This window comes from Bison bison, unplaced genomic scaffold (assembly GCF_000754665.1).
Source record: "Bison bison bison isolate TAMUID 2011002044 unplaced genomic scaffold, Bison_UMD1.0 scf7180017864237, whole genome shotgun sequence".
Lineage (NCBI taxonomy): Eukaryota > Metazoa > Chordata > Mammalia > Artiodactyla > Bovidae > Bison > Bison bison.
This window is the reverse complement of record NW_011494809.1, coordinates 2103650-2117358: the sequence shown is the minus strand read 5'-3', so window position 1 is coordinate 2117358 and position 13709 is coordinate 2103650. Positions and strand designations below refer to the sequence as shown.

The 13709-nt window shown below is 38.9% G+C and overlaps 1 pseudogene; it reads right to left on the bottom strand.

Annotated features, from left to right (window-relative positions):
* Positions 1 to 10346: 10346 nt before the first annotated feature.
* LOC104993283 lies at positions 10347 to 11803 on the bottom strand (annotated as a pseudogene).
* Between the last annotated feature and the right edge of the window lie 1906 nt (positions 11804 to 13709).

The window sequence follows — 13709 nt, the reverse complement described above, 5'->3', positions numbered from 1 at the left end:
CATGGACTGTAACAGGCCAGGCTCTTCTGTCCATGGGATTTTCCAGGCAAGAACACTGGAGTGGGTAGCCATTTCCTTCTACAGGGGATCTGACCTACCCTTTGCTACCCGGGAAAACTAGGACATCCAGCATCAAATTCTTAGGAAACAGTGAGTGTAAAGCACTCTGCAGAGTGTTTGGCTTACAGAAGACATTTGTAAATAATATCATTATTATTTATAAGTGAAAAATTTGGTATATTTGACTATATGCCCATACAGAAAAAACTAACACACAATGAGTGAATTGCATGGTTGCCAGTGAGTTAGTATTCTTCAATATAGAAAACATGTGATGTTAAAAAATTATAAAGAATAGACAAACATTAAAAGAAAAAGCTTGTAATATTCTTGAAAATTTACTCAATCTTCAGGATATTCATCAGTAATCAAAGAATGAAGTTTAAGATCAAACTAGTTTCAGCATTAAATTTGTCAAATATTTAAATTTTTCAAGGTGCAAAAGCAATTTTGGTGAGTGTTAAGGCAAATTCTACATTTGAAAGATACAGATAGACATATAAATTAGTAGGAATTTTCTGGTGAATAATGATATATTTTCTTACTTGCATATTTCCTTTTATTATTAGTTTAATATTTCTTTAATAGAATATTTATTTCATTTGAAAACTTAAAAAAGCTATATACCTATATCTATATGCAATATATATACATGGCATATATATTTTTTTCAATATAATTTAATATTGCTTGAGAGAATATATTTTAATAGCTACAAAATAGTTTATGAGCAATTAAGAGTATGTGTAACCACAATTTTGTTGTTGTCCATTTTGGTTTGATTCCAAAATTTCATCATCATTATAGTGTTACCAAGGAAAAAGTAAAAGATTCTTTTAAAGTTTAACTATTTTGAAGGATTATTTTATTTGTGGGAAGGAGTCAAAGAAGTGGTAGAGAAGTAGAAGAGTAAAGCAAAGGGAAAGAAAATTGTTCTAAATAGTTATTTTTGCAAATGCTTATTGTGTATGAGTATATTTATTTATTGTGCTTCCCTGGTGGCTCAGACCATAAGGAATCTACCTGTAATGCAGGAGACCTCGGTTCAATCCCTGAGTTGGGAAGATCCCTTGAAGAAAGGAATGGCAACCCACTCCAGTATCCTTGCTTAGAGAATTCCATGGACTGAGGAGCCTGGAGTGCTACACCCCCTGGGGTTGCAAATAGTTGGACATGACTGAGTGACTAACACACAAGTATATTTATTACTGTCACTTTTAAAATTTGACCTGTTCTCAAGACGCTCTGGGTGATAGGAGTGATTATACCTTGGAAGTAAGATTAAGAAGGAACTCGAAGAAATTAAGAAAGAAAGCATTTGAAACCTGAGCAATATAGTATGAACAGCATCCCCACAGAAGAGGACCAAGGAAGAGGTCTCTGATATGGGTGGTTATGAGGATTTACAGAGAGATTTAGAGAGAGAATTCATGTTACATAGTGATATGTTATATTCTTTTCTCTGAGTGCTTGCTTTCAGAAGTATTTGGTTGAATATTACCAAGTATTTTGTGTCAGTGATATTTTTGGTTTATCTCAGAAAAGGGCAGACACAAAGAGAATGGAAGGTTAAGGGAAACGGTGACTTGAGTGAGAAGAGTTCATCAAAAACAGAGATGGGAATGAAAGAAGACCTTAGAACTACAATCCCCCAGGAGTTAAATAAATCATAGCAATTTACATAGTTCATGGAATAGGACTGAAATATTGCTGCATACACAGATAGCGATTACTTCAATTATTCAGGCAGGGCTCAGGCACCTTAAGAGGGCTGTCAGTGTTGCCAGGCAAGAAAATACCTAATCAACTAATAAAGCGCTAACTTTAAGGAAATGCAACCCACTTCAGTACTCTTGCCTGGAAAATCCCATGGACAGATGGAGAAGCCTGGTAGGGTCGCACAAAGTGTTGGACGTGACGAAGAGATTCCACTTTCACTTTGAAACAAAGCAGAATGTAGTAAGTTCTCCATATGTATAGTGTGGTGAACAGAAGGAGGTCCAAATACTAACAAGAATACACCCCTATTTTCCTAGATCTACTTTGACAACAAAAATAAATTTTGATACAAAATAAAGCAGACCCAGAAACTGTACCAACTTGAAGATGCTGTCAGGCAGGTGGATGGGCTGATGATAGCAACTCAAGGAGAGGCTTATGCCTGCAGGAACAACCCTAGGTCCAAATAAATGTGGTTTCAAATGGCTTTGTTCTCTTAGGTCTGAAAGGTAACCAAGGGAGTATACAGCTGGACTGGAAAGGTAACCAAGGGAGTATGTAGCAACCACATCCTGGAGGATCTTTCAAAACAAGGATGATTTAGAAATTTTAAGATTAAAGTGTAGAGTCAGGTTTTGCATTTCATCATATTAAAACAACAGGCAACATTCACAGAGGTAACCATATTCACTGAAATGTACACAAAACGGATCTTTCTTCCCTGTGAGAGAGCAGAGTGGAGTCGAGGAGGATAGGAATGACAGAACAAGAAAACACAGGCAATTTCAAGGGACCACAAAGATGGGCAACCCTGTGTGGTGTCAACATGACAAGTGGAAAGTTTTCTGTCATTGAATCCAATCTCAGCTCTGCTGCAAATTGTAGCTTATTTATTTTGCCTCGAGTGAAAGTTGCTCAGTCGTATCCGACTCTTTGTGACCCCATGGACTATTCAGTCCATGGAATTCTCCAGGCCAGAATACTGGTGTGGGTAGCCTTTCCCTTCTCCAGAGGATCTTGCCAACCCAGGGATCAATCCCAGGTTTCCCACATGCAGGCAGATTCTTTACCAGTTGAGCCACCAGGGAAGAACAAGAATACTGGAGTGGGTAGCCCTTCCCTTCTCCAGGGGATCTTCCCAACCCAGGAATTGAACCGGGATCTACGGCATTGCAGATGAATTCTTTACCAGCTGAGCTACTAGGTAAACCCAAAGTGAAAGTCAATCATGTCTAACTCTTGATGACCCCATGGACTATACAGTCCATGAAATTCTTCAGGCCAGAATACTGGAGAAGTGAAAGGCTACCCTTGGGGCCGTAAAGAGTCAGACATGACTGAGCAACTTTCACTTTCATTTTGTCTTATTAACTCTCTAAAGTTAAATGAGCATGATATGCCCATTGCAGTGCTATGGAGAGAATTAAGTGATATGTGATATGCAAAGTGTCTGGAGAAACCAGTTGCTTAGTTAATGAAGGCTTATACAAACAGCGGAGCAATGAATACTTAAACAGAAGGACAAACTGTAGGGCCTTCCATGTTGCTTCTTCAGGAGACAGAATAACTTTCTGAGGTTACTTTTAGCTCTGTGATGCTCCGTTTTTTCAGAAAGGCAGGCCAAAAAACGACTGTTTTTTCCCTCTGCAAAAACAAAGTAATGCGTATACTTCAAAATAGGCTTTTTTAGAGCTTTCAAAACAGAGAACAAAAGAAAATATCTTCATCATTAAGACCTAACACTTTACCCACAAAAGTCAAGCCAGCATGCTTTTCTCCCCTGTATTAATCTTGGAAGATTCAGACTTAAAAAAAAAAGAAAGAAAGAAAGAAAAGAAAAAAAGCATCAATATATCCCTTTGCTTTGGAGCGGTAATCATTCTGGCCTTTTCCTGAGCTCTCCTTAGCTGCTCCCAGCACTGCTACCTGTTGGTTCTTTCTTGCCTTTTGTTGCGATTCTTTCTTCTCCACATCCTGGCATTTGTCTGAGACCTCCTACAATCTTACTTATCTTCTTTCTCTTCAATACCTGATTTCTTTTATACTACAGACATTCTATTTTTATTTTACCTTAAATTCCCTTAGCTGATTTCATTTCTACAATGGCTTAAAGGTACAGGAGCAAACCCACTGCTCCAAGAACAGAAATCAAATATAGGTATATGTATGTATGTAAAATATTGGAAGTTGATGGTCATATAAACTATGCACTATCCCTAGATTTGATATAAATGAAAAATTTGGAAATGAAATATTCTTTGAGGTCTTTGGCAAAATAAATAAATATTTTAAAGTCTTAGTGACTGTTAAAAAAATATCACTAATGTTTTTAAGTGTCAAATTCTCCCCTTTGCTTATGATTCAAAGCACCTGGCTGTCAAGACCCTCTGTAATCTTAGTTTGTCACAAGCAACTTCACTCTTTCCCTTATGTATTCCTTCTTTTTCATTCAGGCCAGTATCCTTAATGAATCCTCTAAAAGCAAGGCTAATTTTTGTTTTATGTCTATCCTTACCCTATTACTTTTTTCCTCAATTGTCCTTATGCTTTTCTATTTACCCACTCTTATGCATTTTAGACACTCCACTTCATGTTATGCAGCCTCCAGAAACCTTCTCCAGGACAGCCAGCCTACAGTTATTTGATCTTAACTGAGCTTACACTATACCGTATGTTCATGATGATTCCCTTATACTACACATTATCTGCTTTGGCATGAAGATTGGTTTTCTATCTGGTGAGAAGCTAGAAGTGAGTGAATCTAATCTACTCTCAGCAGCATAAGTACGACATTGGAATCATAAAAAAAATTGGAATTGAGTCCATCTCAGCCACTGAGTATGCTTTCTTGGGTGAGTTATAATTTTCTGATTTTCCTCACTTATGAAATGGTGATAATACCATTAGACAGAGTTGATTTGAAATAAGAAATAATATAGGCTTCCCTGATGGCTCAGACAATAGTCTTCATGTAATACAGGAGACCCAGGTTCAATCTCTGTGTCAGGAATATCTCCTGGAGAAGGGAATGTCTACCCACTCCAGTATTCTTTCCTAGAGAACCTCATAAATAAAGGAGCCCGGCAGGCTACAGTCCATGGGGTCGCAAAGAGTTGTACATGACTGAGTGATTAAACACAAACACACACAAATAGAAATAATATACATTTTATCCTCGAGTAGTTATCAAGAAATGCCAATGTTTTATATCAATCTACTTGCAGTTAGAGTCCCAGTGGTGTAGGCAACGTTACCCTAAGAAAGGTATCCATTGTACTCATGGGGTTGTATGATTTAAGCTAGCCAAAAAAGAGTATATCTTTGGGTAAAGTCAAATACCCCATTACTTCTACCCCTCTGTTTCTCATATTTTGCCCAGGTGTAATTCATGATCCTGACTCACCACTAAAATAGTTCAGGGCATCTTCTCAAAGGAACAAATCCTGGCAAACCTTATTTCTTTTCTCCTACTCTTGCATCAAAAATGTCTTATCACTGTTCCACAGATTGTTTTATCAAGTCCTTCAGGTTGGAAGAGTGGTCCTCAACTAGGGATGTATAAAGAATTTCTGAGAGGTACAAGGATGTGGATAGATTTAAGAGAATTAATCCCTAGATTCTCAACTGTGTTATTCAGAACCTCAACTCTTTTCCTATTTCTCACAGTAATAATTGGTTTATTGACCAAAGGAAAGCCAGCAGAGCACCAAACAAAGGGCAATGGGGTCGTTTTTTTATCATCAAGTACTGTAACTACTCTTTCTCTTTGGTTGCCTAATGCCATATCACATCGACCACAGCCTGGTCTAACTCAGTGAAACTAAGCCATGGCCTGTGGAGCCACCCAAGACGGGCGGGTCATGGTGGAGAGGTCTCACAGAATGTGGTCCACTGGAGAAGGGAATAGCAAACCACTGCAGTATTCTTGCCTTGAGAACCACATGAACAGTATGAATAAGCAAAATGATAGGATACTGAAAGAGGAACTACCCAGGTCAGTTCAGTTTAGTTCAGTCGCTCAGTGGTGTCTGACTCTTTGTGACCCAATGAATTGCACCATGCCAGGCCTCCCTGTCCATCACCATCTCCTGAAGTTCACTCAAACTAAGGTCCATCGAGTCAGTGATGCCATCCAACCATCTCATCCTCTGTCATCCCCTTTTCCTCCTTCCCCCAATCCCACCCAGAATCAGAGTCTTTTCCAATGAGTCAACCCTTCCCATGAGGTGGCCATAGTACTAGAGTTTCAGCTTTAGAATCATTCCTTCCAAAGAACACCCAGGGCTGATCTCCTTTAGATTGGATCTCCTTGCAGTCCAAGGGACTCTCAAGAGTCTTCTCCAACACCACAGTTCAAAAGCATCAATTCTTCAGCGTTCAGCCTTCTTCACAGTCCAACTCTCGCATCCATACATGACCACTGGAAAAACCATAGCCTTGACTAGACGGACCTTTGTTGGCAAAGTAATGTCTCTGCTTTTGAATATGCTATCTAGGTTGCTCATAACTTTCATTCCAAGCAGTAAGAATCTTTTAATTTCATGGCTGCAATCACCATCTGCAGTGATTTGGGAGCCCAAAAAGATAAAGTCTGACACTGTTTCCACCGTTTCCCCATCTATTTGCCATGAAGTGATGGGACCAGATGCCATGATCTTTGTTTTCTGAATGTTGAGATTTAAGCCAACGTTTTCACTCTCCTCTTTCACTTTCATCAAGAGGCTTTTTAGTTCCTCTTCACTTTCTGCCATTAGGGTGGTGTCATCTGCATATCTGAGGTTATTGATATTTCTCCTGGAAAACTTGATTCCAGCTTGTGCTTCTTCCAGCCCAGCGTTTCTCATGATGTACTCTGCACAGAAGTTAAATAAGCAGGGTGACAATATACAGCCTTGACATACCCCGTTTCCTATTTTGCACCAGTCTGTTGTTCCATGTCTAGTTCTAACTGTTGCTTCCTGACCTGCATACAGGTGTCTCAAGAGGCAGGTCAGGTGGTCTGGTATTCACCTCTTTCAGAATTTTCCACAGTTTATTGTGATCCACACAATCAAAAACTTTGGCATAGTCAATAAAACAGAAATAGATGTTTTTCTGGAAGTCTCTTGCTTTTTCAATGATCCAGCGGATGTTGGCAATTTGATCTCTGGTTCCTCTGCCTTTTCTAAAACCTGCTTGAACATCTGTAAGTTCACGATTCACATACTACTGAAGCCTGGCTTGGAGAATTTTGAGCATTACTTTACTAGCATGTGAGATAAGTGCAATTGTGCAGTAATTTGAGCATTCTTTGTCATTGCCTTTCTTTGGGATTTGCAGCTCAGGTCAGTAGGTGCCCAATATACTACTGCTGATCAGTGGAGAAATAACTCCATAAAGGATGAAGGGATGGAGCCAAAGCAAATGTTGTGGATATAACTGGTAATAGAAGCAAGGTCTGATGCTATAAGAGCAATATTGCATAGGAACCTGGAATGTTAGGTCCATTAATCAAGGCAAATTGGAAGTGGTCAAACAGGAGACGGAAAGAGTAAACATTGACATTCTAGGAATCAGCGAACTAAAATGGACTGGAATGGGTGAATTTAACTCAAATGACCATCATATCTATTACTGCGGGCAGGAATCCCTTAGAGGAAATGGGGAAGCCATCATGGTCAACAAAAGAGTCCAAAATGCAGTACTTGGATGCAATCTCAAAAACAACAGAATGATCTCTGTTCATTTCCAAGGCAAACCATTCAATATCACAGTAATCCAAGTCTATGCCTCAACTGGTAATGCTGAAGAAGCTGAAGTGGAAAGGTTCTAAAAAGACCTACAAGACCTTTTAGAACTAACACCCAAAAATGATGTCCTTTTAATTATAGGGGACTGGAATGCAAAAGTAGGAAGTCAAGAAACACCTGGACTAACAGGCAAATTTGGCCTTGGAATACGGAATGAAGCAGGGCAAAGGCTAAGAGTTTTGTCAAGAGAACACACTGGTCATAGCAAACACCCTCTTCCAACAACACAAGAGAAGACTCTACACATGGGCATCACCAGATGGGCAACACCAAAATCAGATTGGTTATATTCTTTTCAGCCAAAGATGGAGAGGCTCTATACAGTCATCAAAAACAAGACCAGGAGCTGACTGTGGCTCAGATCATGAACTCCTTATTGCCAAATTCAGACTGAAATTGAAGAAACTAGGGAAAAACCACTAGACGATTCAGGTATGACCTAAATCAATTCCCTTATGATTGTATAGTGGAAATGAGAAATAGATTTAAGGGCCTAGATCTGATAGATAGAGTACCTGATGAACTATGGTCAGACATTCATGACATTGTACAGGAGACAGGGATCAAGACCATCCCCATGGGAAAGAAATGCAAAAAGCAAAATGACTGTCTGAGGAGGCCTTACAAATAGCTGTGAAAAGAAGAGAAGCGAAAAGCAAAGGAGAAAAGGAAAGACTTAAGCATCTGATGCAAAGTTCTGAAAAATAGCAAGAAGAGATAAGAAATCCTTTCTCAGTGATCAATGCAAAGATATAGAGGAAAACAACAGAATGGGAAAGACTAGAGATCTCTTCAAGAAAACTAGAGATATCAAGGGAAAATTTCATGCAAAGATGGGCTCGATAAAGGACAGAAATGGTATGGACCTAACAGAAGCAGAAGATGTTAAGAAGAGGTGGCAAGAATACACAGAACTGTACAAAAAAGATCTTCATGACCAAGATAATCACGATGGTGTGATCACTCACCTAGAGCCAGACATCCTGGAATGTGAAGTCAAGTGGGCCTTAGAAAGCATCACTATGAACAAAGCTAGTGAAGGTGATGGAATTCCAGTCGAGCTACTTCAAGTCCTGAAAGATGATGCTGTGAAAGTGCTGCATCCAATATGCTAGCAAATTTGGAAAACTCAGCAGTGGCCACAGGACCAGAAAAGGTCAGTTTTCATTCCAATCCCAAAGAAAGGCAATGCCAAAGAATGCTCAAACTACTGCACAATTGCACTCATCTCACACGCTTGTAAAGCAATGCTCAAAATTCTCCAAGCCAGGCTTCAGCAATACGTGAACCATGAATTTGCTGATGTTCAAGCTGGTTTTAGAAAAGGCAGAGGAACCAGAGATCAAATTGCCAACATCCTCTGGATCAACAAAAAAGCAAGAGACTTCCAGAAAAACATCTATTTCTGTTTTATTGACTATGCCAAAGCTTTTGACTGTGTGGATCACAATAAACTGTAGAAAATTCTGAAAGAGATGGGAATACCAGACCACCTGACCTGCCTCTTGAGAAACCTATATGCAGGTCAGGAAGCAACAGTTAGAACTGGACATGGAAGAGCAGACTGGTTCCAAAAAGGAAAAGAAGTATGTCAAGGCTGTATATTGTCACCCTGCTTATTTAAATCTGTGCAGAGTACATCATGAGAAATGCTGGGCTGGAAGAAGCACAAGCTGGAATCAAGTTTGCCAGGAGAAATATCAATAACCTCAGATATGCAGATGACACCACCCTAATGGCAGAAAGTGAAGAGGAACTAAAAAGCCTCTTGATGAAAGTGAAAGAGGAGAGTGAAAACGTTGGCTTAAATCTCAACATTCAGAAAACAAAGATCATGGCATCTGGTCCCATCACTTCATGGCAAATAGATGGGGAAACAGTGGAAATAGTGTCAGACTTTATCTTTTTGGGCTCCCAAATCACTGCAGATGGTGATTGCAGCCATGAAATTAAAAGACTCTTACTGCTTAGAATGAAAGTTATGAGCAACCTAGATAGCATATTGAAAAACAGAGACATTACTTTGCCAACAAAGGTCCGTCTAGTCAAGGCTATGGTTTTTCCAGTGATCATGTATGGATGCGAGAGTTGGACTGTGAAGAGAGCTGAACGCTGAAGAATTGATGCTTTTGAACTGTGGTGTTGGAGAAGACTCTCGAGAGTCCCTTGGACTGCAAGGAGATCCAACCAGTCCATTCTAAAGGAGATTAGCCCTGGGTGTTCTTTGGAAGGAGTGATGCTTAAAAAGCTGAAACTCCAGTACTTTGGCCACCTCATGTGAAGAGTTGACTCATTGGAAAAAATTCTGATGCTGGGAGGGTTTGGGGGCAGGAGGAGAATGGGACGAATGATGATGAGATGGCTGGATGACATCACCGACTCGGTGGATGTCAGTTTGAGTGAACTCTGGGAGTTGGTGATGGATAGGGAGGCCTGAGTGAGTGAGTGAAATCGCTCAGTTGTGTCCGACCCTTTGTGACCCTTTGGACTATAGCCCCCCAGTCTCCTCTGTCCATAGGATTCTCCAGGCAAGAATTCTGGAGTGAGTTGCCGTTTCCTTCTCCAGGGGATCTTCCTGACCCAGGGATCGAACCCAGGTCTCCTGCATTGCAGGCAGACGCTTTACCGTCTGAACTGAAGGGTTTAGAGGCCATCAAATGGACATGACCTATAAAGGCAATTTTGACGGTTTTACATAGAAATGACGTCTAATGAAAGAGAACACAAATGAGAACTATTTTAGATACATTTCTACGTAAAATGTAGTTTACACATAATTCAGCATTTTAAATGAGCACTCTGCAACTGAGACCAAATATCAATCATCTCTTGAGGTTTTCTACTATGTACCAACATCAAATCTACATAGTAACAAATGTTACTCCTGCTTTTCTCTTCTATATTAAATGTCCTGAAGCCTTTGTGTCTCTCTGGAGTGAGGCTGAGTTTCTGAAGGCACATTCCAGTATAAACATCATCGATAGGGTAGAGAATGACCCGGTCAGTCACATTGTACAGTCTCAGGGCCAGGTGGCTGGACTAGAGGAATCCGCCTCCTCCTGCATAAGGTGGGTAGACTCCAGTGTAAACAACTTACGGGATGTAATATTTGAGTTTCTTATCCCTGTGAGGTCCAGCATTATGAATCACGTCACCAATAAACATATCTTTGGCTTTGTTCCCGGATAAGCTATTCAAGTAATTCAGGAGATGATGGGTGTTCACAAAAACATCATCATCGCCCTTGGACACGAACTCGGCATTTGGGCAGGAAGTGCTCACCCACCTGAGAAAGAGTACTTCTTTCAGAGACAAGTTGAAGAATGTATCTCTGTAGTTCCACAAAAGAATGTCTTGGTGCTTCTCATTCTCAAATTTCAGCACATCTGAAAGGCCAGGACAGTTGTCCTCTGCGGGGGTCTGGCCCAGTAAGAAGACTCGCACCACCGTTTGGTTCCCCACATTGGTTTCTTTACCCCAAGATTCCTGAATCGCCTGGAGTGCTGCAATTCGTGGGGTCGAAAAGAGTCGGACACCACTGAGCGACTGAACTGAACTGAACTGAATGCCATCTAGCAAACTATATACCCAAACCTACTGGTTTAAACCAGTAATAATTCATCACATTATCATTTGTATGTCGTCATTCTTCCTGTCTTGCCTGAGCTCATTCATGGTGCTATATTCAGCTGATGGGTTGGCTAGGTAGGGCTCAACATAGACACTAGGGAAGGTTGGGCTCACCCTCTTATCTAGTTTCAGGACCTTTGTTTCATAGTTTCCTAGTAATTCAGTAGTCTAATTGGGGCTTCCTAACTTGGTGATGGAATGTTTGAAAACGGCAGTAATAGAAGTCTCAAACCCTTTCAATATTTAGCCCTGGAAGTTGCATATACTTCACTGCGTTCGATGGTCAATGCAAATCACAGAGGCAGTCTATATGAATGGAGAGGAGATTAGACTCCTCCTCTTAATGGGATGAACTACAAAATCACACTGCAGAGGATTTGCAGGATGGGAGGGAAGATGTGATCATCATTTCAAACCATTCAGCCCATGCCTCCAACCATCTCATTAAATGATAAATTTCAAATAGTGCATTACTTTTTAACAAAAAATTATTTATCAAAAATTATATTATATTTATATAGCAAAGTGAACACTGGCAGTCACCAGAAGCTGGGACAACCTAGGAACAGGTTGTCCCCCAGGGCCTCTAGAGAGCATGCAGCCATGCTGATGACTTAATTTCAGCTCAGTAAAACTAATTCTGGACTTCTGACTTCCAGAACTACAAGAGAATAAATCTGTGTTTTAAACAAACTATTTTGTGTTAACTTGTTACAGCAACCATGGGAAATATACATCAGACACTTTGAATGATAGCAACAGAGATAATTACAGAAAAAAGAAAAAAATATAAAAAGTGTGTATAACAGTATTTTTAGAAAGTTCTATTACTCCAGCATAATAATGTAAATAAAATACACATCTTAATATGAAAAAATATATATTACATTTTTGCCTTTTATCAGGGCCTAATAATTATCATTATAACATGTTCCATAAGTATTATTTTAACACTTAGAGCTCTTTGGTTAAATAAATACTTTTAAAATTCAATTTATGTACATAATTTGTTTCAATAATATTTTAAGTTGATCAATAAAATATCACTCAATAATATTACATGGGCTATTTATTAAAATACAATTCTGCAAGGGAAAAGGAACAGAAATATTATTTTAAAAAGTTAAAGAATGGATACAAAGTTTCCAACTATGAACTATTAGTAATTAGTTTCCAACTAATTTGTAAAGCATATTAAATAGACACTGCTGGATATTAAATTACCTTTGTAGCTACTGTAAATCTTTAATAGTTTTATTTAAAATATTATTATTTACAGGACACAGAAATTATATTCTCATATTTATAATTAAAAAAAGTTAAAAGCCAACTTAAAGCATTTTTTAAGGAGTACATAACCAAATTAACCTGAATATCCCTTTGCCAGAGCACATTACCAATTATGCTATCTATTCCAGTAGTTTTAGGTTGCCTAACACTCACAGGGTACCATTTTTTTTTCCTCCTAAATTCAGGAAGACTTGTTTCTATCTGGAGCTACCCAGCATACACATTCATTTGCATAATATAATTCAATCATTAGACAATAATCATGTTCCTTTCCCCTCCAAATCATCTCTTTATTCTTGAGATTCTTAACCTTTCTCTGGCATGAATTTGGTTAGCAGCTGGATAAAGGCTGGGATTCATTTTCAGAATGATAATTTTAAGTGATAAAACAAGATATATAAGATTATATACAAGAAACCAATTACATTAAAATACAGTCACAATATATTATAAAATCTAAATTTGTGATGAGAACTGTGTATTGCATGATTGTCTCACACAGAACAAAACTAAACAACAATTCTAATAACTAGTATAATTTTGAGAGAAATCTCAAGGTATCTATGGCCAAAGTAATGTAATGTGAAAATGTCTGTGGTATCTACTGTGGACTGCCTGCGGAACTGTTAACAATACTGTGGTTTGTAGCCTACATTCACAATTGAAGGAAAAAATAAATTTCAGTTAGATGCTAATGAAGAGAAAGATGCAATTTTTCCCCATCCTAATTTGTGCCCCACTGAAATTTAAACATAAATCATTTGGGAGGTTTTGGACACCAAACACCCTCTTCCAACAACACAAGAGAAGACTCTACACATGGACATCACCAGATAGTCAAAACTGAAATCAGATTGATTATATTCTTTGCAGCCAAAGATGGAGAGCTCTATACAGTCAACAAAAACAAGACCAGGAGCTGACTGTGGCTCAGATCATGAACTTCTTATTGCCAAATTCAGACTGAAATTGAAGAAACTAGGGAAAACCACTAGACCATTCAGGTATGACCTAAATCAATCCCTTATGCTTATACAGTGGAAGTGAGAAATAGATTTATGGAACTAGATCTGATACATAGAGTGCCTGATGAACTATGGACAGAGGTTCATGACACTGTACAGGAGACAGGTTTCAGGATCATCCCCATGGGAAAGAAATGCAAAAAAGCAAAATGGCTGTCTGGGGAGGCCTTACAAATAGCTGTGTAAAGAAAAGAAG